At 49.2% G+C, this 24,211-nt stretch overlaps 2 long non-coding RNA genes across 8 annotated transcripts in view; one reads left to right on the forward strand and one right to left on the reverse strand.

Annotated features, from left to right (window-relative positions):
• The first annotated feature begins 111 nt into the window (after positions 1-111).
• Positions 112-6,672, forward strand: LOC106635504 (uncharacterized). Of its 2 annotated transcripts, none has more exons than XR_008621000.2 (6): positions 112-584; positions 2,042-2,483; positions 5,599-5,699; positions 5,846-6,014; positions 6,168-6,265; positions 6,396-6,672. It is a non-coding gene; the product is annotated as an uncharacterized LOC106635504 (long non-coding RNA). The 2 variants fall into 2 exon arrangements; XR_008620999.2 differs by lacking the exon at positions 112-584 and having other exon boundaries at positions 2,019-2,157; positions 2,255-2,483.
• The window catches only part of LOC103784165 (uncharacterized), a 38,504-nt gene continuing 16,694 nt past the window's right edge, over positions 2,402-24,211 (reverse strand). For 2 of the 6 annotated variants that reach the window (XR_010109844.1, XR_004666366.3), the window contains 4 exons: positions 20,895-21,210; positions 4,722-5,232; positions 4,007-4,103; positions 2,572-2,705 (listed from right to left, as the gene is read on the reverse strand). This is a non-coding gene — a long non-coding RNA (uncharacterized LOC103784165). Of the gene's footprint in view, positions 2,706-4,006; positions 4,104-4,721; positions 5,233-20,894; positions 21,211-24,211 lie in introns of all 6 variants that reach the window. The other 4 variants (XR_008621003.2, XR_609774.6, XR_004666365.3 and 1 more) reach the window with 3 other exon arrangements.

The raw sequence follows: 24,211 nt of genomic DNA on the forward strand, positions 1-24,211 counted from the left end.
GCGGGCGGGGCTGGGGCCGGAAACGCGCGCGGCGGCTTCGGATTCCTGCGCGGTGGGACAAGCCCGCGCCTGCGCGCCGCCCGGACAGGGCACGTCGCCCGCGAGGGGGGTGGCGGGCCCAGGAGGAGGGGACCCCGACACCCCCTCACCGCCTGCCGGGGCGGGCCGCCACGCTGGACGGGGGCAGCGCGGGGCGGGGTCGGGGGGCGGCAGAAGGCGCCTTTGTGCGTCGCGTCCCCGAGCGTGTCGCGGCGGGCCCGGCACCGGCCCCGCTCCAGCGCCCGCCCCCGGCCCGCGCCCCGGGCCCCGCGCGCATACCTGGCGAGGCCACGAGGGGATTCTGCGGGCCGAGCCCCGCCTGGGCTGCGCCGCCGCAGGCGGGAGAGGCTGAGGATTCTTTTGGGAAGCCCCTCCGCCGGCTGTAACCCCAGGGCCTTGCCACCCTCCTGATCACCGCAAGCATGGACCCCCCAGCACGCTGCGGGTGGGACTGGCAGGGCCCCTGTGGGGTGGCTTGGCTGGCCTGGAGTTGGGGACGAAGTCCCCGGGCTTGGTCCCCCGAGGGCTTGGTTGGGCGTCCCGGGGTAGGTGGCTGCCGCGGCGATGTGGGCGGCTTGCGTGTGGCCGATCGGGGTCGCTGCTGAGCCCTGGAGAGCGGAGGGTCCAGGCTAGGCTGGGGGAGCGAGAGGCGAGGGCGGGGCCGCGGAGGTGTGGGCGGCTTTCGTGGTCCCAGAGGCCCCTGGTTCCCGGCAGGGCGGGGAAGGCTGGGGCGGGGCCAGAGCCGGAGCCGCGAAGCCGCGATGGAGAGGGCCTGGAGGGTGCGCCAGGAGCCGGCGTCAGGGCCTGCTTCCATCTCCTCCAACCCCCACCCCATTTATTCCTGTAACAAATCCCTACCGGGAGCTGGCACAGCAGCTGTGCGCTGGGGACACACGAGATGCTCACCCTCCCTGCCCTCCAGGAGCTTGGACTCAGCTGAGGTCTGCAGGGGCCAGCAGGAGCAGGGCCGAGGGCCCTGGTGGGAAGGTCGTGGCCCACTAGGGAAGGCTGGGCCCGGGGGGTCAGGTGGAGGGCAGGCTGAGCTGCGAGCTGTGTCTTCAGCCTGGAGCAAGGCCACCACTCCCAGCGCCTGGCCTCCTCGCTCCCGAAAGCTCAGCTCAGCCTACATGTGCCGACCCCTCTGTCCCCCAGGCCCAGGTTGGGCACTGGTCAGGACGGTGCTCCCAGAGGGACCCAGTAACAGGAGGAGCTAGGGTGAGAGCATGAGGGTGGGGGGAGCGGCAGAGAGGAGGGAGAGGCAGGAGGTGCTCAGGGCAGGAGTGTCTCGAGTGGGTCTGGACAGGAACAGAAAGGGCATTCCAGGCAGAGGGGCCCAAAGAAGCAAAGGTGCACCAAGGAGAAATGCCCGCTGTGCTCCACCACAGTGGAGGTGCAAACCTCAGCATGGAAGATGAGGCTGGAGGGAGGGGCCTGGGCTGGAACATGGCCAGGATGGCAGTGGGGAGCCATTGGAGATATTTGAGCAGGGGAGTGACAGGGTCAGATTCGAGTTTTGGAAAGATAATATCTTGAGCCATTAAACAGATTTCTAGGATTTCAGGTTTATTTATTTATTTATTTAGAGACTCACTTCACTCTGTTACCCAGGCTGTAGTGCAGTGGTGCGATCTCTGCTCACTGCAGTCACTCAAGGCCGAGTGATTCTCATGCCTCAGCCTCCTGAGTAGCTGGGACTACAGGCGTGCACCACCATGCCCAGCTAATTTTTGTATTTTTAGTAGAGGCGGGGTTTCGCCATGTTGGCCAGGCTGGTCTCGAATTCCTGGCTGGGATTACAGGCGTGAGCCACCACGCCCTGCTGGATTTTGGATTCTTGATACGTATCATCAACCACTCTCCAGAGTTTGGCCAGCTTCACGCTCCGTCAGTGGTCTCACCATAGACCTTCTAATCTTGATTGTGTTGGCTGGTGTCTATTTTCTAATGGTGTTTGGTTTTGGAACCTGCATTTCTTTGAAAAACAGCATGTGCATTTTCCCAGATGCCTGGTATCCAACTGCACTTCTCCATGTGTGCATTGTCCCCTGAGCTGGCAAGAAGATCCTACTAGTTGGTCTGCATGCCATGCCAGCTCGGCCTTGCACCCTGGGGGCCCAGGTAACTAGCTCTCACCAACAGAAAGAGATGTGATGGACATCACCTGAGGCCAGACCCTAAGACCTCTGTGTGCCCCCTCCGTGTCTCCTGTCTGCAGCTGTTGTCCACACCAAGGGTGGCCTACAGAGGGAAGTGAGGACCTTGGGACTTCCTCCAGGACAGCCCTTGCTGTCCAAATCTCCACCTGCTGCAGAGCTGCCTCCAGTCAAGCCCTTGTTTCCGGCTTTCTGTGCCCTAAATAAACTTCCGCTAGGATTGAGCCGTCAGCATTCTGTGGTGGGCGTCGCTGCTGCAAGGTTGCCCTCGTGCACACAAGCTCCTCACAGGTAAAGGTGATCTGCCTGTGGACATACTTGTTACAGAAGTTTCCCACCTGCTGTGTGCATCTTGCCTGCGTGCAGTCACCATTCTTTATGCAGTTGGTGCCTCCATCTGCTCCTGTGTGGTTTCTTCTTTTGGTTCCTTTATTATCTCTCTTTTGGTGCTGTTTCCCAGGGACTTAACTGCCGGAAGTTTGATAAATCCTCAACTCTCAAATTCACCCTTTTCTATAGATTTAAACAGACATTGAATGTTTCACTTAGCATTGGGGCAGAAGGAAGGTGCAGGCTCGGCCCTTGGCCCTTCTCAAGGGTGTGAAATCAATTTGGCCGAGAAGGGCGCCCTGAATGTCAGGCTGCTTGTCAGGAAGCGCTGCCAGGCCCAGTGAGATGCGGAGATTCGGTTGCGAACACCCGGCCTGAGCCACGGAGCAGCACTCCAGGGTGAGCGAGGGCTGTCCCGGAGGAGGACAAATTACACCTTTTCCCCAATTCCCTCACAACAGGACCATGCCTAGTCCTTGAGGAATCGGGGGAGGGATGTAATTTGTCCTCCTCCAGGACAGCCCTCGCTCACCCTGGAGTGCTGCTCCACGGCTCAGGCCGGGTGTTCGCAACCGAATCTCTGCATCTCACTGGGCCTGGCAGCGCTTCCTGACAAGCAGCCTGACATTCAGGGCGCCCTTCTTGGCCAAATTGATCTCACACCCTTGAGAAGCTCCAGAATGAGTCTGAGAAGCCTCACCGGGGCTGATACATCCCTCCAAGGTGGGGGTCGGGAGACTCCCTGGCCAGGGGAGGCCTCCCCTGGGCCAGCTCCAGGCTTTGCCAGGCCCCCTTGGAGCCTGCACCAGCCGTGCCCACCAGGCACAGGCCAGCACGCACGGAGGCTGGCAGGTCTGTGAGCCCAGGATTAGGGGCCCACAGAGGCAGACCCAGGGGTCCTGGAGGTCACAGACAAGGCCGTCAGCTTCTCTCAGCCCGTGCAGCCTGGCCCTGGCCCACCAGGCCAACCCTGTGTGGGTGCGTACACCACCCCCATCCTGGGGGCCACACCCCACCTGGCTCCCGTCCCATGGCTGCCCCAGGGAGGTCTTCCTCTCTTCTCTGCCCACAATTCACCCTCTCCCTGAGCCCTCTTCTCTCACCTGGGATCTGATCTTTCCTCCTGGACACTCATGATGCCCACAGCTTGGTCACCAGCTCTGTGCTAGAGATCCTGACAATCCCTAAGCCCCTTCCCCAGCCTTGGTCTCCCCATCCCGGGAGCAGGGCGGTGATGCCGCCCTGTACATGCCTCTGTCCCCAGCCCCGGCTCTTCTCCAAAGTGCGATGCGGGTCTCCAGTGGCCTGGGACCTCCATCTCTCAGAGGCACCCCTCCCCTGGCAGTTCAGGCTCAGGAGCCACCTCTTTCCCTCCCTCTCTGATCAATTCAACCTCCTAAACATCTGTCCACTCTGAGCCCTACCGGCCCCTACTCCAGTGCTGACTCTTCCTCACCTGTCCCATTCCTGGCTCCCCAACTCACCTTGTCTCCATCCTGGCTGCCAAGAGAGCATCTCAAACACACATCTGACATGCCCCCTCCTCTGCTCTGAAGCACACACACCATCGCTCCCCAGTACCTGCAAGATCAAACCCAAGCTGCTGTTGTGGCCACAACCTCAATAGAGCCCACACCCCGCCAGGCTATGTCTGACTATTTACAGGACCTCCCGCCCAGGTTCTGTCCCCCACACTGAAACTCAGGTGTTACTGCTTCTGCAAACCCTGTCCTGCCTCTGCCCCCCTTCTGAGTCCCACCCAGCTCTACACCCTCCTTTGTGCCCCTGACCTGGCCTGTGTCTGCATCAGTTGAGAAGCCCTTGCCTCTCTGGCCTTCCCCGGCTGGGTTTCAGGGCCCTGCCATTTCAGCCCCAAGCCGGAGTCAAATACTGTGTTTCCCCAAACCACAGCAAGGAGAGCCCTCACCAAGAGCCTGCAGAATGAGATGCTCAGCCCCTGTCTGGGATGCAGCCTCCCAGAGAGGTGGAGTGACTGGCTTGGTGTCACACAGCACATCCAAGTCCCAGGTAGCTAAACAGAAGGGAGGAGCCCTGGGCCTGTGCCCTTCAAGTCGTCCTGGAAGCTCAAGCTGCCCTCTAGGCTCAGGGAGCTAACTCCATTCCCTGCAGGTCCAGCCCCTGTCCCCCTGCCTCCCAACCCTCTACAACACACACACATACACACACACACATACACACCTGAAGCAGCTTGGTTGAGCCAGGCATTAGACGGGCAGGCTGCAGCACGCCCTGGCATCCTGGCCCAGTGGCTGGGAAGATCCCTGACAGGCCTGGTCAGCACCCGGCATCTCAGGAGCTCAGGCCCTGGAGGTCTGAACAGAGAGCACCAGCACGGCCCACTGACCTGTGACTGAGCTGTAGGGCCGAGGGGCCAGGGCGTCCTGTCCCTGAACCACGTAGCCCAGCAGGGGAGGGGCTGCCACGGGAAGGCCAGGTCCCAGCATTGCTTATGGGGAGGGCAGAGGGGGCCAGGGCAGCTCAATGCAGCACTGGGCCAGCTGGGGTGCAAGGCAGGCCTAGAGGGGCCATGACACCTGCCACGGCCCAGAGCCTCCCCTAGGCCTCCAAAGCTGCAGGAATGTGGGCACTGGAACCTGGCAAGCACGGCCAGGGCAATGGTGGGCACCTCTCGCCAGGCCCCTCCACACAGGGCTGAATGGCACTCTCTAGCCCAGTCTTCTGTCATGGCCTGGAAAGATATTTCAGGTTGCTTAGTTTTTCGTTTTTGTTTTTGCTTTTTTTCCCCCATAAAAGATAGGTGGATTTCAAGATTAATTCTTGAATATTTTATAATTTTTGTTCTTTTGGAAAATGAGCTCTTCCCTGTTATTTTATTTTTTTTTTTTTTTACTGGCTTTAAAGAACGCTATTGACTTCTTTGTATTGGGCCCCCTTGTTGACCTCTGATTAGTGCTAATAGTTAACTGTTGGTTATTTGGGAAATTCAACATTAAGCAACCATGTTACCATGAAAGACACGGTAATATAACTTTGCCTTCCTTGATATTGCTCCTCAAAGGCTGATTTCTTTTTCCTGTCTTGTTGCATTGGCCAGGACTTCCAGGATGATATGGAAGAGTAACTGAGAGCAGCCGCCCGGTGCTTCCCAACCTTAGAGGGAGGTCACAGGCAGTCTCCCTGCGATGCTGGCCACAGGTGTGAGGAAGACAGTCCTTATAGGAAAATGCCCTCTCGTTCTTATTCTCTACTTTAAAAAATCTTTAAATCATGAGTATATTAAATGTTATCAAATGCCATATTCTACATCAATATAATGATTACAATTTTTTTTTTTGAGACAGGGTCTCACTGTGTCGCCCAGGCTGGAAGGCAGTGGTGTGATCTGGACTCACTGCAGCCTCGACCTGTTGGGCTCAAGTGATCCTCCCACATCAGCCTCCAAGTAGCCAAGACCACAGGCAGGCGTCACCATGCCCAGCCCCCATGACTTTACTTTTCTTCTTGAACCTGGTGAATTTCTGTGTTAACATTTCTGATTTGAACCCTTCTGATATTCCTGAGATAAACTTTATGTGACCTTGGTATTCTGTTGGATTTTGGTTAGCTGATACTTCAAGATTTTTATAAAACTGGGTTGCAATTTATTTGTGTTCCCGTTTCTAGCTGTCTATGAGCTTCATCAAATGGGCAGGACCACCTTCCCTTAACTTCTCCTTTTCTGGAACAACGGACATATCCTGTGGATTATCTGTTCCCCACAGGTTTGGGATATGGGTGCTGTGAATGCCACTGTGCTGGGGGCTTTGGGAAGTGTGTGTTTGCGTGCGTGTGCGGTGGGATACAGGTGTGGTTACTACTTTGATTTCTTTCTTTCTTTCTTTCTTTTTTTAGATGGAGTCTCACTCTGTTGCCCAGGCTGAAGTGCAATGGTGCAATCATGACTCACTGCAACCTCCGCCTCCTGGGTTCAAGCGACTCTCCTGCCTCAGCCTCCAGAGTTGCTGGGATTACAGGCACCCACAACCATACCCTAAATTTTGTATTTTTAGTAAAGATGGGGTTTCACCATTTGGCCAGGCTTGTCTTGAACTCCCAATTACCAATTTCTTATGTGTCCTTATGAAGACTTTCTAAGTATGACCAACCTAGTAAAGTGAGTCACCCGCCACTGTTTTGTTTGTTTTTGTTTGTTTGTTTTTTAGAATGGGGTTTCACCTTGTTGCCTAGGCTAGTCTTGAACTCTTGGGCTCCAGCAATCTACCCTCCTCAGCTTCCCAAAGTGCTGGGATTATAGGCATGAGCCACCATGCCTGGCCCCACCACTCATTCTTAACCTCTTCTTCTTTGCCTTTCTCTGTTGCAGAGTCCTGGAAGTTAAATGCTCTATTTCCCAGCCTCCCTTGCAGCTAGGAGCAGTCATGTGACTCCATTCTGGCCAATGAGATACAAGAAACACTTGCTGACAGGTGCAATCAGAAAGCGTTTCCTTTTCCAGTAACATGTAGGACCAGTCACCTTTTTGCATTTCCCCTTTCTTCTTGATTCGAACATTGCATTGCCGTCATGTTTGGAGATGAGTCAGCCATCTTGCAAATAGGAGGCAGCAAGACTGAGGGAAATGCCATCCTGCTTCAGAGGGCAGAATGGAAAGAGAAGCCTAAGATGGCAATGGTACGGTTGGGCAGCTGAGTTAGGACTGGGGCCACTGCCTCTGGGTTTCAAGGGAGAAAAATAAACCCCTGTTTGTTGGCCTCATGCTAGGTTGGATTTTCTTTTACTTAAAGCCAAGACATTTCTAACATACAAAACCAGACACATGTGCATGCCACACGTACATCACAAGTGATCACATACTGTCCGACTAGCACCTCGATTTTTCCACTGAACCATCAGTCTTGCAGATCATCCTTTATCAGTGCCTGGCAAGTTGTCTTGTCCTTGTTTTGTTGGGTTTTTGTTTTTGTTTTTGTTTAAGACAAGGTCTCATCTGTTGCCCAGGCTGGAGTGCACTGGCACAATCATAGCTCACTACAGCCTGGACCTTCTGGGCTCAGCAACCTCCCGTCCTCAGCCTCCCGAGTAGCTGGTACTAAAGGCATGTGCCACCATGCCCGGCTAATTTTCACATGTTCTTTTAGAGACTGGGTCTTGCTTTGTTGCCCAGGCTGGTCTTGAACTCCTGGACTCAAGCAGTCCCCCTGCCTAGGCCTCCCAAACTGCTGACACTACAGGCATGAGCCACTCCACCCAGCCTCGTTTTTGTTAATGGCAGTATACCACCACTCTGGATGTGTAATATGATTTATTTAACCAGCCTCATCGACCTTTTGAGTTGCTTCCAAACTCTTTGCTATTGAGGTAGGAAACAGAACTCAACTCTGGAGGTAGGGCTCAGACACTGGACCAAATTGAGGACTAGCTAAAGCAGGTCCAGGGCAGAGGCACCTCCCTATAAGACACACCCACCGGTGTGCCATGTCAGTTTACCACTACCATGGCAACATCTAGAAGTTATGGCATCTTTCCAGGGCAATGACCTGGCAACCCAGAAGTTACCACCCTCATCCTAGAAATGTCTGCATAAACTACCCCTTAATTTGCATGTAATTAAAAGTGGGTATAAATCTGAGTGCAGAGCTGCCTCTGAGCACTGCTCTGGGCATACTGCCTATGGGTGGCCCTGCTCCACAAGGGACAGTTCCTGTGTTGCTGCCATGCATGGCTGCTCTGCTATGCACAGCAGCTTGCCTCTGAATTCTTCCCTGGGTGAAGCCAGGAACCCTCCTGGGCTAAACCCTGATTTGGGGGCGTGCCTGCCCTGCACCACCGTTATGGACAATGCTTCAATGAATAACCTTGCACATACCTCACTTCACACACATGAGAACATATCCATAGGATAAGTTCCTCGCAGTGAAGATTGTTGTCTTATGATGTTCAACCACTGGATCTGAGAACACGATATGCCTTTCATTCTCTCAGGTCTCCTTTCATGTCCCTCAGTGGATTTAAAGTGTTCTTCTTTTTGATTGTACATGTTTCTTTTTAGGTTTATTCCTAGGTTTTATTTATTTTTTTTTTGGTGCTGTGGTAAATGAGATATTTTTTCTCATCAATATTCCTGCTCACAAGTCATTTTTTATGTAGATGAAGGCTAATTATCATGTTACTTTCGTCCCAGCCACAAAACTTTTTTTTTTTTTTTTTTAGATGGAGTCTCGCTCTGTCACCCAGGCCGGAGTGCAGTGGTGTGATCTTGGCTCACTGCAAGCTCTGTCTCCAGAGTTCACTCCATTCTCCTGCCTCAGCCTCCTGAGTAGCTGGGACTACAGGCACCCGCCACCAGGCCCAGCTAATTTTTTTTATATTTTTAGTAGAGATGGGGTTTCACTGTGTTAGCCAAGATGGTCTTGATCTCCTGACCTCGTGATCCGCCCACCTCGGCCTCCCAAAGTGCTGGAATTACAGGTGTGAGCCACCGTGCCCGGCCTCCAGCCACAAAACTTAAATATTGTTTGTCATAGAAATTAAATTGATTCTCTTGGATTTTCCAAGGACTTAATCATGTCATCTGCAAAAAGTGATATTGTATTTCCTCCTTTGCATTTTTTAAACTTAATTTCTTTCTCTCTTCCAATTGCAAAAAAATTAACAGTGATGATAGAAAACACCTTCCTGAGCTTTCACCTTGACAGAGATGCTTCTAGTATCTTCCCCATTTGACACAGGAGTAGCTTTGAGGCTGACATAAATGAATGGCAGCACATTGAGAAAGTATTATTGAGAATGCAAGTTGATTCTGGGCACAACGAGTAATGAGATTTATACTTAGCCTCCTGCCATAAACAATGATAAAGTTGGGCCAAATGTATAAGGCAGTTATGTACAGGAATTGGACAACTGGTAGGACTGTGATAGCTGAGAGAAGGGAAATACCTGAAGTGAGTCCAAGTTTGCCCTGTCTTTTTACCTTGGGTTTTCCTACCAAGGTATGAGAGATAAAGCCGCAGCAGAGATCATCAGCCAGCGATCACTGGCTGGGAAAGCAGAGATCAGCACTGAGGTGGCTACGATTGGTAGAGCAGGGCACTGGAGGGGAGGGTGCTACGTAGAATGAGGGTGCAGAGGCTGCATGGGGGTCCCTCAGGTCCCTGGATGAGGCCAGGCTGTACATGTGCAAGGTGATCTTCACAAGGCCTAGCGGGAAGCTGCTGCTGTGGGGCTGGGAGCTGACAGACAAGCCCAGCAGTGTGCAGTGCTAGGCGACATTGCAGTTCTTGCCCAGCTAGGGTGGAGAAACCTCACCAAGCCCCTCAGGCAATCAGTTGAGAAATCAGAAAGGCCATGGCTTAAGAATAAGAATCGCACTCCAGAATAATGGCCAAAGCACAGAACTAAGAACACAACCAAAACAGACTCACCCTTACAAAGCATAAAACCAAGCCTGCAGTGATATCAGCAAAATGATGGAATTGGAAGCTCTGGACTCTCCTTTTCAAAACCATGAACACATCAACTCAACAACAATTCCTGAAAATTCCCTTTGCAAGAAATCCAGAAACTAGCTGAGCATCTCACGCATTCCAGGTAAGCATGAATCTACTCACATTGAAACTGGCAGGGAAATTCAAGACACCCTCTTGGCATAATCCCTACCCCCAGCACAGTGCCATGTGACTGAGAGAAAATCCCCTAGCTCCCAGCTTACCATGGAGTGAGAAAGAGATGAGCTGTGTATTCAACACCTCAACTTTTCTGAGGGCTACCCAGGGGGCTGACTTCTGTCTTGCCTGTCTCAGAGTGCGGATGGGACGTAGCATAACCCCCCCACTGCCTCAGGGCCATGGAAAGAGACCTGGTGGGATGATCTAAAGTGCAACTAGTCACCACAGTCCAACTCAGCACAGAGTGAACAGGAAAGAAAACAAAAACACACCTTAGATTCAGGTTTCTCCCTAGGGAAGAAAAGAGTTCAACAGAACACCCAACAATCCAGTTTTCTGGAGGCTACCTGAGGAACTTCTTTCAGTCACTTGTCTGAAGTGCTGACAGGACTTGGCATACTCCAGACACCTGGGGGCTCCAGAAAACAGAGAAAGTGGGTTGGGCCAGCAGGAAGTTTAGAGAGGCCCCCAGAATCTTTGGCTTGGCTGATTGGTGAGGGTCTCCTCCTGTACCTGGCCAGTTCGTGAAAACTTGGCAGAGGCCTGCTTTGTTTAATGTTCAGACAGCAACAGAGAAAGGCAAGAAAATGAAGAAACAGGGAACAATGTTTCAAACAAAGGGATAAGATAAATCTCCAGAAACTGACCCTAGTGATAATGGAGTTATATGATTTATCGGACAGAGAATTTTAAATAACTATCATAAAATTGCTCACTGAAGACAGGAAAACAATGTATGAACAATGGGAGAATTTCAACAAAGAGACAGAAAATACTAAAAAGTACCAAACAGAAATCATGGAGCTGAAGAATATGATAACTGCACTGAAAAAGTCACTAGAGGAGGGGAACAGTAGACTGGATCAAGCAGAAAAAAGGATCAGTGAACTCAAAGAAAGGTCATTGGAAATTAATCATAGGAGCAAACAGAAAAAAAAGAAAAAAAGAGTAAAGAAAGTAGAAGGGACTTATGGGACACCATCAATCAGACCAATAGATGCATTAAGGGAGTCCCAGAAAGATAAGGGAAAGAATCATTATATTCAAAGAAATAACGGTTGAAAACTCCTCAGATCTGGGGAAGAAAATGGACACCCAGATTCAAGAAGCCCAAAAGATCCCAAATAAGATGAACTCAAAGACATTTACAGCAAGGGACATTAAAATCAAGTTGTCAAAGACAAAGAATTAGAAAGCAGCAGGGAAAAGTGACTTGTCACATTTAAGAGAATCTCCATAAGAAATAAGCTAATTTTTCAGAAATCTTGCAAACCAGAGGGAATGGGATGACATACTCAAAGTGCTGACATTTTTAAAACTACCAAGCAAGAATACTGTGCCTGGGAAAAAACTGTCTTTCAGAAATGAAGATGAGCGACATACTTTCCAGACAAACAAAAGCTGACACTGTTCTTCACTATGAACTGGCCTTATAAGAAATAATGAAGGGAGTTATTTCACTGGAAATGAAAGGACAATAAACAGCAACATGATAGCATAAGAAAACATAAAATTCTTTTTATTTATTTGTTTTTTGTTTTTGGTTTTTTTTGAGATGGAGTTTCGCTCTTGTTGCCCAGGCTAGAGTACAATGACACCATCTCAGCTCACTACAACCTCCACCTCCCGGGTTCAAGCAATTCTCCTGCCTCAGCCTCCCAAGTAGCTGGGATTACAGGCATGCGCCACCACACCCGGCTAATTTTTGTATTTTTAGTAGAGACGGGGTTTCACCATGTTGGCCAGGCTGGTCGTGAACTTCTGACCTCAGGTAATCCGCCCTTCTCGGCCTCCCAAAGTGCTGGGATTACAGATATGAGCCACCGTGCCCAGCCACATAAAACTCTTTGACAAAGGTAACTATATACACAAATACAGAATACTGTATTACTGTCATGGTGGTGGGTAAATCACTTTTAGTTCTAACATAAAAGTTAAATTACAGAATTATTGAAGATAACTACAGCTAAAAATATTTTAATGGGTGCACAATATAAGTGGATGTTAATTGTGACATCAGTAACATAAAGTAGGAGGAATGGTAAAAGTGTAGAATTTACTTATGTGATTGAAGTTAAGTTGTTATCAGCTTAAAACACACTATTTTAATTATAAGATATTTTATGTAAGCGTTATGGTAAACACAAAGAAAATACCTACAGAAGTTACAAAAAAGAATCAAAGCATAGCAACACAAAAATATCAACAAACCCAAAAACGAAAACACGAGAAGAGGGATAAGGCACAGGAAAACAGGAAAAGAAGACAGAAACAAAAACAGGAAGTCAAATGCTACCTGATTCCGCTTATATGAGGTATCTGAAATAGTCAAACTCAGAAAGTCAGGGAATAGAATGTTGTTTGCCTGCCAGGAGCTGGGAGGAGGGGGAAATGGGGAGTTTCTAATCAATGGGCATAAAGTATCAATTATGCAAGATGAGTAAGTTCTGGAGATCTCCTATACAACATCGTCCCCATAGTTAACATTACTGTAGTGTACTACCCTACAGAGGAGTGCAGATCCCATGTGAAGTGTTCTTATCACATAAAAATAAAAACTTGAGATAAGGAAAACCGAGGACATCTACAAGCATATTCATTGCAGAAAACCGAAGGCTCAGAGAAGACTAAAGTCATTTGCTGTGATTGTAAAATATTTCCTTCTAGTCCTTTCTATGCTTACATAGCCATTGTCAAATTTTTACAAATAAGGGATGGTATCAGAGATATTATTTTATAATGTATAATTTTGCTCAATTTACAATTAAGAATAAACATTTTTCTTTTTGAGACAGGGTCTCCCTGTTTTCCAGGCTGAAGTACAGTGGTGCAATCATAGTTCACTTTAACCTCCTGGGTTCAAGCAATCCTCCCACTTCAGCCTCTCAAGTAGCTGGGATTACGGACATGCGACACCATGCCCAGCTAATTTATTTTTATTTTTTAATTATTTTTTTTGAAAAGACAGGGTCTCACGATGTTGCAGAAACTTGTCTCCAATCTCTGGGCTCAAGCAATCCTCTCACCTTGGCCTCCCAAAGTGTTGAGATTACAGGCATGAGCCATATGAATGTTTTGATAACATTATTTTCTATTATCACAAAACAACCAGCCAGGTGCTGTGGTGGGTACTTGTAGTTCCAGCTATCCAGGAGGCTGAGATGGGAGGATCACTTGAGCCTAGGAGTTTGAGGCTGCAGTGAGCCATGATCACACCACTGCATTCAAGCCTAGGCAACAGAGTGAGACCCTGTCTCAAAACAAAATAAAAATACATTTAAAAACAAGCAGAAGCCAAGCTTGATAAGTTCAAGATGATTTTCCAGTACAATAGAAGTAAACAGAAACAGATCTCCAGGTGAACAGATGTTGGAATTAGCAGACCTTAACTTTAAAACATCTATTGTAAATCTGTCCAAAGATTAAAGGAGCAAATGAGGAAAATGAATAGACAAACATGAAATCTCCATAGTGAAATCAAAACTATAAGGCCAGGCATGGTGGCTCACACTGGAACCCCACTGCTTTGGGAAGCTGAGGTGGGAGGATTGCCTTAGGCCAAGAGTTCAAGACCAGCCTGGGCAATATAGCAAAACCCCATCTGCACACACACATACACACACGCACACACACAGAGTCAGGCACGGTGGCACAATCCTGTAGTCTTCGTTACTTGGGAGACTGAAGCAGGACTATGACTTGAACCCAGGAGTTCGAGGCTGCAGTGAGCTATGATCACCACTGCACTTCAGCCCGGGTGACAGAGCAAGACCCTGTCTCTAGAAAAGAGAGAAAGAGAGAGAGAAGGGTCAGGCATGGTGGCTAATGCCTATAATGCCAGAGCATTATCAAGGTGATAAAGAAATTGTGGTAGAGCCCTACCATGAAATACTACGTGGCAAAAACAAAAATGAATGACTGATGTATGCCACAACATGAATGAACCTCAAAAACTTTAGATTGAATAAAAAATGCCAAACACAAAAAACATGTGTACTTAATATTTCTATTCAAATGAAGAATAAATGAATTCATTTGAATATAATCATGAATTCACAGGCAAAATGAATCTGTGTTGAGAGAAATCAGAAGAGTGATTACTTATGGGGTTAGGAATAATCTTCAAGAGGCAAAGTGACTTTTTGGGGTGATGGAAATGGCTTATACTTTGGGGCTATTGTCTGCAGTGGTGCATGCATTTCTCAAATCTCATTGAATTGTACACTTCAGATCTGTATATTGAAATACCATCCTCCACCAAAAGGAATTAGGGATCCTTGAAGGAATGGCTAGTTACTAGGTTGGTTCAGGGAACATATAAGGGGAGCCTGGAACACTGTGTTTATCAGAGAGTAAGTAGTGCTTCAAGAATGAAGGGGCCTGTGTGGTGGTGCACACCTGTAATCCCAGATGCTTGGGAGGCTGAGGTGGGAGGATCCCTTGAGCCCAGGACTTCGCGACCAGCCTGGGCAACATAGCTAGACCCTGGTTCTACAAACGGTTTTGTAAAAATCAGCTGGGACTCGCTGGGCACAGTGGCTCATGCCTGTAATCCCAGCACTTTAGGAGGCCGAGGCGGGTGGATTGCCTGAGCTCAGGAGTTCGAGACCAGCTTTGGCAACATGGTGAAACCCGTCTCTACTAAAATATAAAAAATTAGCCAGGCATGTTGGCGCACACCTGTAGTCCTAGCTACTCGGGAGGCTGAGGCAGGAGAATTACTTGAACCAGGGAGGTGGAGGTTGCAGTGAGCCGAGATCACGCCACTGCACTCCATCCTGGGTGACAGAGCCAGACTCTGTCTCAAAAACAAAAACAAAAACAAAAACAAAACAGAAAATTAGCCGGGACTGGTAGCAAGCACCTATAGTCTCAGCTACCTGGGAGGCTGAGGTGGGAGGATCCCGTGAACCCAGGAGCTGCAGCTGCAGTCAGCCGTGATCACGCCACTGTACACCAGCCTGGGTGACTGAGCAAGACTCTGTCTCAAACAAACAAACAAACAAAAAAACAAAGGAAGGCGGCATGTCAAAAAGACACAGAAGCTAGCTTAAAGGCACTCCCAGTGGCCAAATCTGGGATGATTTGAGCTATAAAATAAATACTGAAAGTTACAATTAGAATGCATTGAATAAATAAGAATTCATGAATCCACACTGATAGGTATTAATTACATGACTTATGAGGACTAGGATATTTGCATAGTATCAATATACCTTCTCACAAAATTCTCAGTAATTACAGAGGGAGAGAGAGCAGCTTCACATTCTGAGAACTGATCAAGGTGCAGACCGTGTGTAACAGGGCAAAGTGAAATGTGTGTTCACCTGATGGGGTGCCCTGGGAACACAGCCTGTCTTCTGAGATGTTCCTAACAACAATGTACATCCTGAATCTAACAACGAGGAAACCTCAGGCAGATCCAGACTGAGAAACATCCTACAAAATAACCGGCGTGTGATTTTTCCCATGTGTCGAGGACATAAAAGTAAAGGAAATCCTGAAGAACAAATCCAAATGGAAGGATACTGGAGAGATGGGGCAACCAAATGCAGTGTGGAGTTCCAGGCGGGATCGTGTGAGGAAAATGATGAAATCTGCAGGGATTTTATCAACTAGAAGGCACTGCTCTATCAGCGTCAGTTTCCTGACTTTGTTTGGTGTTTTTTGTTTGTTTGTTTGTTTTTGAGATGGAGTGTAGCTCTGTTGCCAGGCTGGAGTACAGTGGCGCAATCTCGGCTCAGTGCAACCCCCACCTCCTGGGTTCGAGCGATTCTTCTGCCTCAGCCTCGGATTACAGGCGCCCGCCACCACGCCTGGCTAATTTTTGTATTTTTAGTAGAGACAGGGTTTCACCATGTTGGCCAGGATGGTCTCGATCTCCTGACCTCGTGATCTGCCCACCTTGGCCTCCCAAAGTGCTGGGATTACAGGCGTGAGCCACTACGCCCGGCCAGTTTCCTGACTTTGAGAGTTGGATTTTTATTATTTAGGAGAATATTCTTGCTCTAACCACACACTAAAGTATCTGAGGGTGATGGGGCATCGGGTCAGCAACTTACTCTCAAATGGTTCCAGAAACTAAGTTGAAACTTTTCTGTAGGTTTAAGATTGTTTTAAAAATCTGTCCATTTAACTGTATGTAAATTACCTCAACAAAATAAAATATGTTAAATTTTATAAAATGCCTCTTCAAGTATCTAAGGAGAGGTTAATAATTTCTGCCTTCTGATTTGTTAATATGGTGAATTGTATTAAAATATTCTCCATTAATGAGCCATCCCGGCTGGGCGCAGTGGTTCACGCCTGTAATCCTGGCACTTTGGGAGGCTGAGGCAGGTGGATCACTTGAGGTCAGGAGTTGGAGACCAGCCTGGCCAACATGGTGAAACCTCGTCTCTACTAAAAAATACAAAAAAGTCCTGGTGCGGTGGCTTACGCCTGTAATCCCAGCACTTTTGGAGGCCGAGGCGGGCAGATCACCTGAGGTCAGGAGTTGGAGACCAGCCTGGCCAGCATGGTGAAACCCTGTCTCTACCAAACATACAAAAATTAGCTGGGCATGGTGGCATGTGCCTGTAATCCCAGCTACTCAGGAGGCTGTGACAGGAAAATTGCTTGAACCCAGGAGGCAGAGGTTGCAGTGAGCCGAGATCTCACCACTGCATTCCAGCCTGGGGAGAGAGAGAGACTGTCTCAAAAAAAAAAAAAAGAGCCATTCTTAAGGACATTCCATGATTCCATGGTAGACGTCACTCGGTTTCAGAGTTTGGTTGTGTGGGTTTTTGTTGTTGTTGTTTGTTTTTTTAAGTGTATGTTGTTGTTTTTTTCTGTCACCCCGGCTGTAGTGGAGTGGGGTGATCATAGCTCACTGTAACGTCGAATTCCTAGGCTCAAGCGCTCCTCCTGGCTCAGCCTCCGGAGTAGCTAGGACTATAGGAGTGCACCACCACGCCCAGGCAATTTTTCAAACATTGTAGAGCCAGGATCTTGTTACGTTTCCCAGGCTGGTCTCACCTGGCCTCAAGCAATCCTTCCGCCTTGACCTCCCAACACACGGGGATTACAGGCGTGAGCCATTGTACCTGGCCCCAGAGTGTAATTTTTAAAAATGTGCTGCTTGATCCTATTTACTAATATCTTATTTAGTATTTTTGCATTGTTGTTATTGCAAACGACAATAACATTGCAGTGATTGTCATTACAGCCTGTAATTTTACATTATTGGCTACATTTTGGAATTTTGTTATCAATATTATTTTTTAAATATGTTATTTTTATTAATAGATTTATTTTCTTTTCTTTTTAAGACAAAATCTAGGCCGGGCGTGGTGGCTCACGCCTGTAATCCTAGTACTTTGGGAGGCCAAGGCGGGTGGATTGCCTAAGCTCAAGAGTTCGAGGCCAGCCTGGGCAACATGGTGAAACCCTGTCTCTACTAAAATACAAAAGAAATTAGCTGGGCATGACAGCATGCACCTGTAGTCCCAGCTACTTGGGAGGATGAGGCAGGAGAATTGCTTGAACCCAGGAGGTGGAGGTTGCAGTGAGCCAAGATTGCGCCACTGCACTCAGCCTGGGCGACAGAGTGAGCTGTTTCAAAAAAAAAATTTGTTTTAACATTTTTAAAAATTAAAAATGGGGTTGAGTGCGGTGGCTCACTGAGCCTGTAATCCCAGCACTTTGGGAGGCCGAGGCGGGCGGATCACGAGGTCAGGAGATCGAGACCATCCTGGCTAACACGGTGAAACCCTGTCTCTTAAAAATACAAAAAATTATCCGGGCACGGTGGCGGGCGCCTGTAGTCCCAGCTACTAGGGAGGCTGAGGCAGGAGAATGGCGTGAACCCGGGAGGCGGAGCTTGCAGTGAGCCAAGATCGCACCACTGCACTCCAGCCTGGGTGACAGAGCGAGACTCCGTCTCAAAAAATAAATAAATAAATAAATAAATACAAAAAAGTAGCCAGGCATGGTGGTGGGTGCCTGTAGTCCCAGCTTCTTGGGAGGCTGAGGCAGGAGAATCGCCTGAACCCGGGAGGCGGAGCTTGCAGGGAGCTAAGACCACGCCATTACACTCTAGCCTGGGCAACAAGAGCGAAATTCCATCTCGAAAAATAAATAAATAAAAATAAAAATACAAAAACTAGTCTGTAATCTCAGCTGCTTGGGAGGCTGAAGCAGGAGAATTGTTTGAACCCGGGAGGCGGAGGTTGCATTGAGCCAAGATCACACCACTGCACTCCAGCCTGGATTATAGAGCAAGTCTCTGTCTCAAAAAATAATAAATAAAAGGTTCACATTTAAAAAATGGTCTGCATCACTTTGTGTGCTTAGATTTTTAAATCTCTTCAGAGATCTGCTATAATATTATTATAATCATTCATTATAATATTTTCTGTAAGAATAATGTCGTAACCAAGGCCTGGTTTATTTGCTTGGTGTTCATCAAAATGTGCTCTTGTAATGTAAACACTCTTTTTGATATCTGGGATTATTTTCTTCTTTTTGTATATTTCAACTTTCTCTTTTCTTTTTTTAAAAAATAAGTGTGACTCTCAGCGGATGTCTGCACGGGAGCCCATGTCTCTGCTGCCCCACAAACACAGCAAGAGCCGCAAGCACGCGAATGCATGGCCAAGTTGGGAGGTCAGAAGGAGGGATGGGACCAAAGGAGGGAGTGTGTGTTTTTTTTGTTTGTTTTGGTTTTTTTGAGACGGAGTCTCGCTCTGTCGCCCAGGCTGGAGGGCAGTGGTGCGATCTCGGCTCACTGCAAGCTCCGCCTCCCAGGTTCACGCCATTCTCCTGCCTCAGCCTCCCGAGTAGCTGGGACTACAGGTGCCCACTGCCACGCCTGGCTAATTTTTGTGTTTTTAGTAGAGATGGAGTTTCACCATGTTGGCCAGGATGGTCTCCATCTCCTGACCTCGTGATCTGCCTGCCTAGGCCTACCAAAGTGCTGGGATTACAGGCGTGAGCCACCACGCCCGGCCAGGGAGTGTGTTTAAGAAGTCACGTGGCACACGGGGTGGAAGCAGAGGTAGATGGTCCTCCTGGGTGCTGAAGGCCCTTTCAGAACACAAAGAGAATTTAGGAGAATGGGCAGTGCAGGTTTTCGGGAAAAGAGCTGGTTTTTGTTGAAAAAGCAGAGGAAACCCCAGACATTGCATGGGTTTAGGCCTTAGCCTCACCACTGTCGAGAGCCTCCTGCCCAGGAGGGCCAAATTCTAACCTCCAATCTGCTGGGTGAGGACCTCAAGATCCTTTCCACCCTGGCAAGCCACCTGCCAGGGTGAGCTGAGAAATCAGCCAGGGGAGCAGAGTCACTTATGGCCAAGAGGAATTGTTCTGGGGGTTGGTTAGTAAGCAGGAGAAAGAGGAGAAGAAAACTGCGTATGGGGGTTGAATGCCTCTAGCAGAAGAAGGTGAGGCATAGAGGCCTCTTACCACTAGGGAACATATCGGAGTCACGCAGCAAAGTATGTTAACAGCAGAAGTTACCCGAGTCACAGGGCACCAACATATGCTATTGGCAGCAGGAATCCGAGCTACCGGTGGTGAGTCTGTAGGGGTCTGCAGCAACCTCAATTCTTGCCTCTTCAGAAGAAAGAATTTGACTGAGGGGCACAAGGCAGAAGGAGAGACCGAGGCCAGTTTCAGAGCAGAGGCAAAGGTTCATTAAAAAGTTTTACAGCAGGAAGGAAAGGAAGGAAAGTGCACTTGGAAGAGGGCCAGGCAGGCGACGTGGAGGGCAAGTGCCTCTTTTCTCTCCTTGATTGGGTTTTCTCATTGCTTTTCTATTTTATTTTGATTTCATCCCCAAATAATTAGCTCCTAGACTTACTTACTTGTTCTAACCAACCTGAGTCCGTTCATTTTTGCTTCTGTCTTTACGATCTGACCCTTTAGGATGTGGTCGCCCATCATCCCCATGGCAGGCAGGGAGCCGTTTTGACAGCAGCATCTCCCTCTCTCACTCCCACCTGCGGAGGACAGCCTCAGGACTGGCCCAAATGCCAGCATTTGCTCTCCTGCCTATTTCCCAGGCCGTGGTGAGGGGCTTTTCCTCAGGGTCTTCATGGGGAGAGTCAGGGGATGAGTGCCTCTCTCCTCACTTTGCACTCCTTCCTCTACGTCATGCCAAGGCACTTCAGCGGCTCAGCCTCCAATGATGGAGGTGACTCTGGAGCTCAGGCTTCAATCAACCAATGAAGAAAAATGTTAGAGGCACTTCCAGCTTTTTCTTTTTTTCTTTTTTTTTTTTTTTTGAGATGGAGTCTTGCTCTGTCGCCCAGGCTGGAGTGCAGTGGCGCAATCTCCATTCACTGCAAGCTCCACCTCCCGGGTTCACACCATTCTCCTGGCTCAGCCTCCTGCGTAGCTGGGACTACAGGTGCCCGCCACCATGCCCGGCTAATTTTTTGTATATTTAGTAGAGACAGGGTTTCACTGTGTTAGCCAGGATGGTCTCAATCTCCTGACCTCGTGATCCGCCTACCTCGGACTCCCAAAGTACTGGGATTACAGGCATGAGCCCCCACGCCCGGCCACTTCCAGCTTCTTGAGCTAAAAATATTGAATTCAGAATCTCTTGTAAATGCACACAGCTCGACAGATTCTAATCTTTAAGTTTGTGCTTCCCTCCCAGGTCTAGTGTTTGCAGAAGCCACCCCCCCGACACACACACACCCCCAGTCTTCTAACAATATAAATGACAAATCTTGCAAACCTTTTGATGTGTAAGCCTTCTTTTCCCAAATTAGGTTTGTGCTGATACCCCTGGGACATGCCGGGATCTGATTGTAATTGCAGGTTTGGAAGCGGTGAGGTCGGTAGTGGTGGAGTGGGATGGAAATCAGCACCTGCTTGCAAAGTAACCACATCAGGTGAGGTCACAGCGAGGTCTTCAAACAAGGCAGGACCAGACCCATCAAACAGGGGCTACTTCTGCTTGGTGTGATTGTCAGGGTATGCAGCTCATCGCCCCCCTCCTGATTCTGGGGTCCAACACCTTCCCAGTCCATGCCGATTCTCACAGAAGAGACCTGAGGGAGGGTGAAAGTCCGGTCTACATCGGCATTCAGCAAACCTCCCAATAATGCCCTGAGGGCTGACCTGAGGGCACACCAGACTCAACAGCCTTAAGAGAGAAGAGATTCTTTCAGTGATGATGGAAACCTTGTTCTCTGACCAGGCCTTGAGCTCAGCATTTGAAAAGCCCAACTGTGTCATCTTATTTCCTGAGACTCTCCAGTGCAGGTCAGAGCAGCCACCTCAGCCCACAGGCCTGTGCCCCTCCTGCCCGCTGTACTGTGCTGCCATCACCAGACCCACACTGCACAGGAGCTTCACTCTAGGTGAGCACAGGTGGTTACTTAATTAACTGTCTCACCAGGTGCCACGGACTCCAAATATCCCTTCATCCTCATGGCCCCCAAACCCAACCAGGTCATAGAAACCATCCCAGAATCTCACCCACCAAGGTCTGTTATCTGCAGTCACTTCTGGTGTCAAATACTGTAGGAGTCAGGATTCAGCTGTGGATAACAAAAACTTATCCTGGCTACTTTGGGTAGAAAGGGATTGAATCAAGGCAGAATGGAGAGAATTAAGGGCACTGTGACAGCAGGAAGAGCAGGGTTTCAGCTGAGCCTCAGCCACGGCTCTCACAGTGGTACTCTAGAATTGTCCTGCTGTGGTAGATTAGAAATGGCCACAGATCCTTTGCAGCTCCTGCAGTCAAGAAGTAGATCCATTTCGCCGCCTCCCCCGACCCCCTCATTAGGGACTGACTTGTGACTAGCTTTGACCAAAGAAGGTATTGAAAGTAAAGCTGTGGAGCTCCTGCTCTGGTGCTCTTGGAGAGCTGGGACAATGTGAACAAGTATTGGTGAGGCTAAGAAACTGGGTAAGTGTTGAAGCACCCCAGCACCAAACCAATCAACTGATAAACCTGTGTGTGATGCCAATAAGAACCAGCTAGATCCCAGCTGACCCACCGACTAACTACAGAACCAACAGCTGAGCACAGATACAAGTGTGAACCCAGCCAAGCCCAGCAGAACCATCCTGCTGAGCCCAGCCCAAATTGTCAACCCACAGAACCATGACCTGAATGCATGGTCATTGAGCTTTGGGATGATTCATTACACAGCAAAAAGATATCCAATGCGCCTCTCCAGGAAGCTTCCATTCCTGCCACAATCCAGAAACTGGGGAAACCATAAGATGCCCCTATGTTTGGCTCCAGGACCATATTTCCCTAGGCAAGACAAATAACAGCAAAACGAATATCCTATGACATGAGGTCTAGGGGTGAGACTCTGAGGCTTCTGTTACTGCCGCCTCAGAAATGCTGACCATCTCCCTGTCTGGGCTTGCTAGTGGAAAACGAGGGAAGCAACAATGACAGATTTTACCTCATTTTTCCCATCCAACTGTCACCAGAGGGTGTCTGTTGGAGGGGCACACTCCATGGAGCCCATGGCAGCTGCTTATCTAATCCACAGCCTCAACCCAGCCCTGTCAGTACTGAACCAGATTTTCATTTCCACCAGTTTGACTCATGGGCCTCACTTGGTCTGAATTTGGTGTGTGTATGTGTGTGGGGGGAGGGATGGGCTATCATTCGTGGTCCTCCTCAACAACCCCACCACAAAAGCACAGAAGCCACAAGGAAAGACTGACAGACCTGACTACACAAAAATTCCAAACTTCTGATCAGTTAAGAGAACCACAGTGAACAAACTGAGGGACGCTTCTTGCAACACACATCCCAAAACGATGGACAGATTCAACCATAAGCATTTAAGACTTTTACTCAGCAAAGACTCCACCAGGAACTCTGAATTTGCAAAAATATATATATACATTTGCAATATACATAATGGAAGAAATGACAGATTTATCCATGTAAAAATTAAAAATATCTCATGGCAAAAGACACTATAGACAAACATAGCCAGTGCAACCTGTTCTACCAGCTTGGGGTACAAATAAGGTCACATATTTTTGTTCTTCATAGGAGCCCCACCCACTCCCAGTGCTGGAAAGGGAACTCTATTCCCTCTCTGGGTGAGCTCACACGAGCACAGCCTCTGTGCAGAGCAGCGCCACTGCCCCCACCGACATCTTCCGACGTGTTCGCTCTTGACACGGTACACCCACAGTGATAGAGCCATCCCTCAAAAAAACCTGCACACAGGCGGCTCCACAGCAACAGCTTGAAATGTCCATCACTGGGGCACCGGGAGAATGTTCTGTGCACAGGTGCTTCCTGACAACGGAATCCTTGCTGTGGTTGGGAAGACTGGAGTGGACCCCTAGGCCCCGGGCAAAAGGCTGGTTTCTCCTGCCCAAGACGCCTGAACAGGCAGGGCCGAGAGCTCTGTTTATATCCCAAGTGCCGGAAGTGCTGATTTTCTAAAATGAGGATAAAATGCATAGCCAAGTTGGGAGGTCAGAAGGAGGGATGGGGCCAAATGCAGATGAGCCGATGTGGACCCGCAGGGGCAGGGCTGTCGGACCCAGCTGCGTCTGGGAGGTACTGGGCTCTGGGGACAGAGCCAGGCCACAGGCTCTGCCCAGACAGGGACTGGAACTGGGCTCTGCACAAGGCTGGGCCTGTGAGGGTCTGTCCCGCAGGAAGGGGGACAAGAGAGGGCAGAGGCGCCCAGCAGGGGCACCCTTCCAGAGTTGGCATAGCATCCTTGAGAATCCTGTCTGCTCTGGGGAGGCTCATGTGCTTCTTGTCCATGTATGTGCTCACAGGACATTTGGAGACCAAATTCATGCCAAGGAGAGAGGTGCGGGCCTGGGACCTCTCCCCCTTGTGTGCAGGTGGGAGCTTCATGCTGAGTGACCCGGAAAGGGGTCAGGATGCTCTGTCAGCTCTGTGGCCATGGCCATCCATGTAGCCCTTTTATGCATTTCTTACCTGCAGAATGGGAATCATAAGAGTATCACCAGCAAAACACCTGTGGTGCTGCGGGTTAAGTGAATTATTTTTGCAAAGTTTTCAGAGCAAGATCTGGCATAGAGTGAACA

Source organism: Pan paniscus, chromosome 15 (genome assembly GCF_029289425.2).
Source record: "Pan paniscus chromosome 15, NHGRI_mPanPan1-v2.0_pri, whole genome shotgun sequence".
NCBI classification, from domain to species: Eukaryota; Metazoa; Chordata; class Mammalia; order Primates; family Hominidae; genus Pan; species Pan paniscus.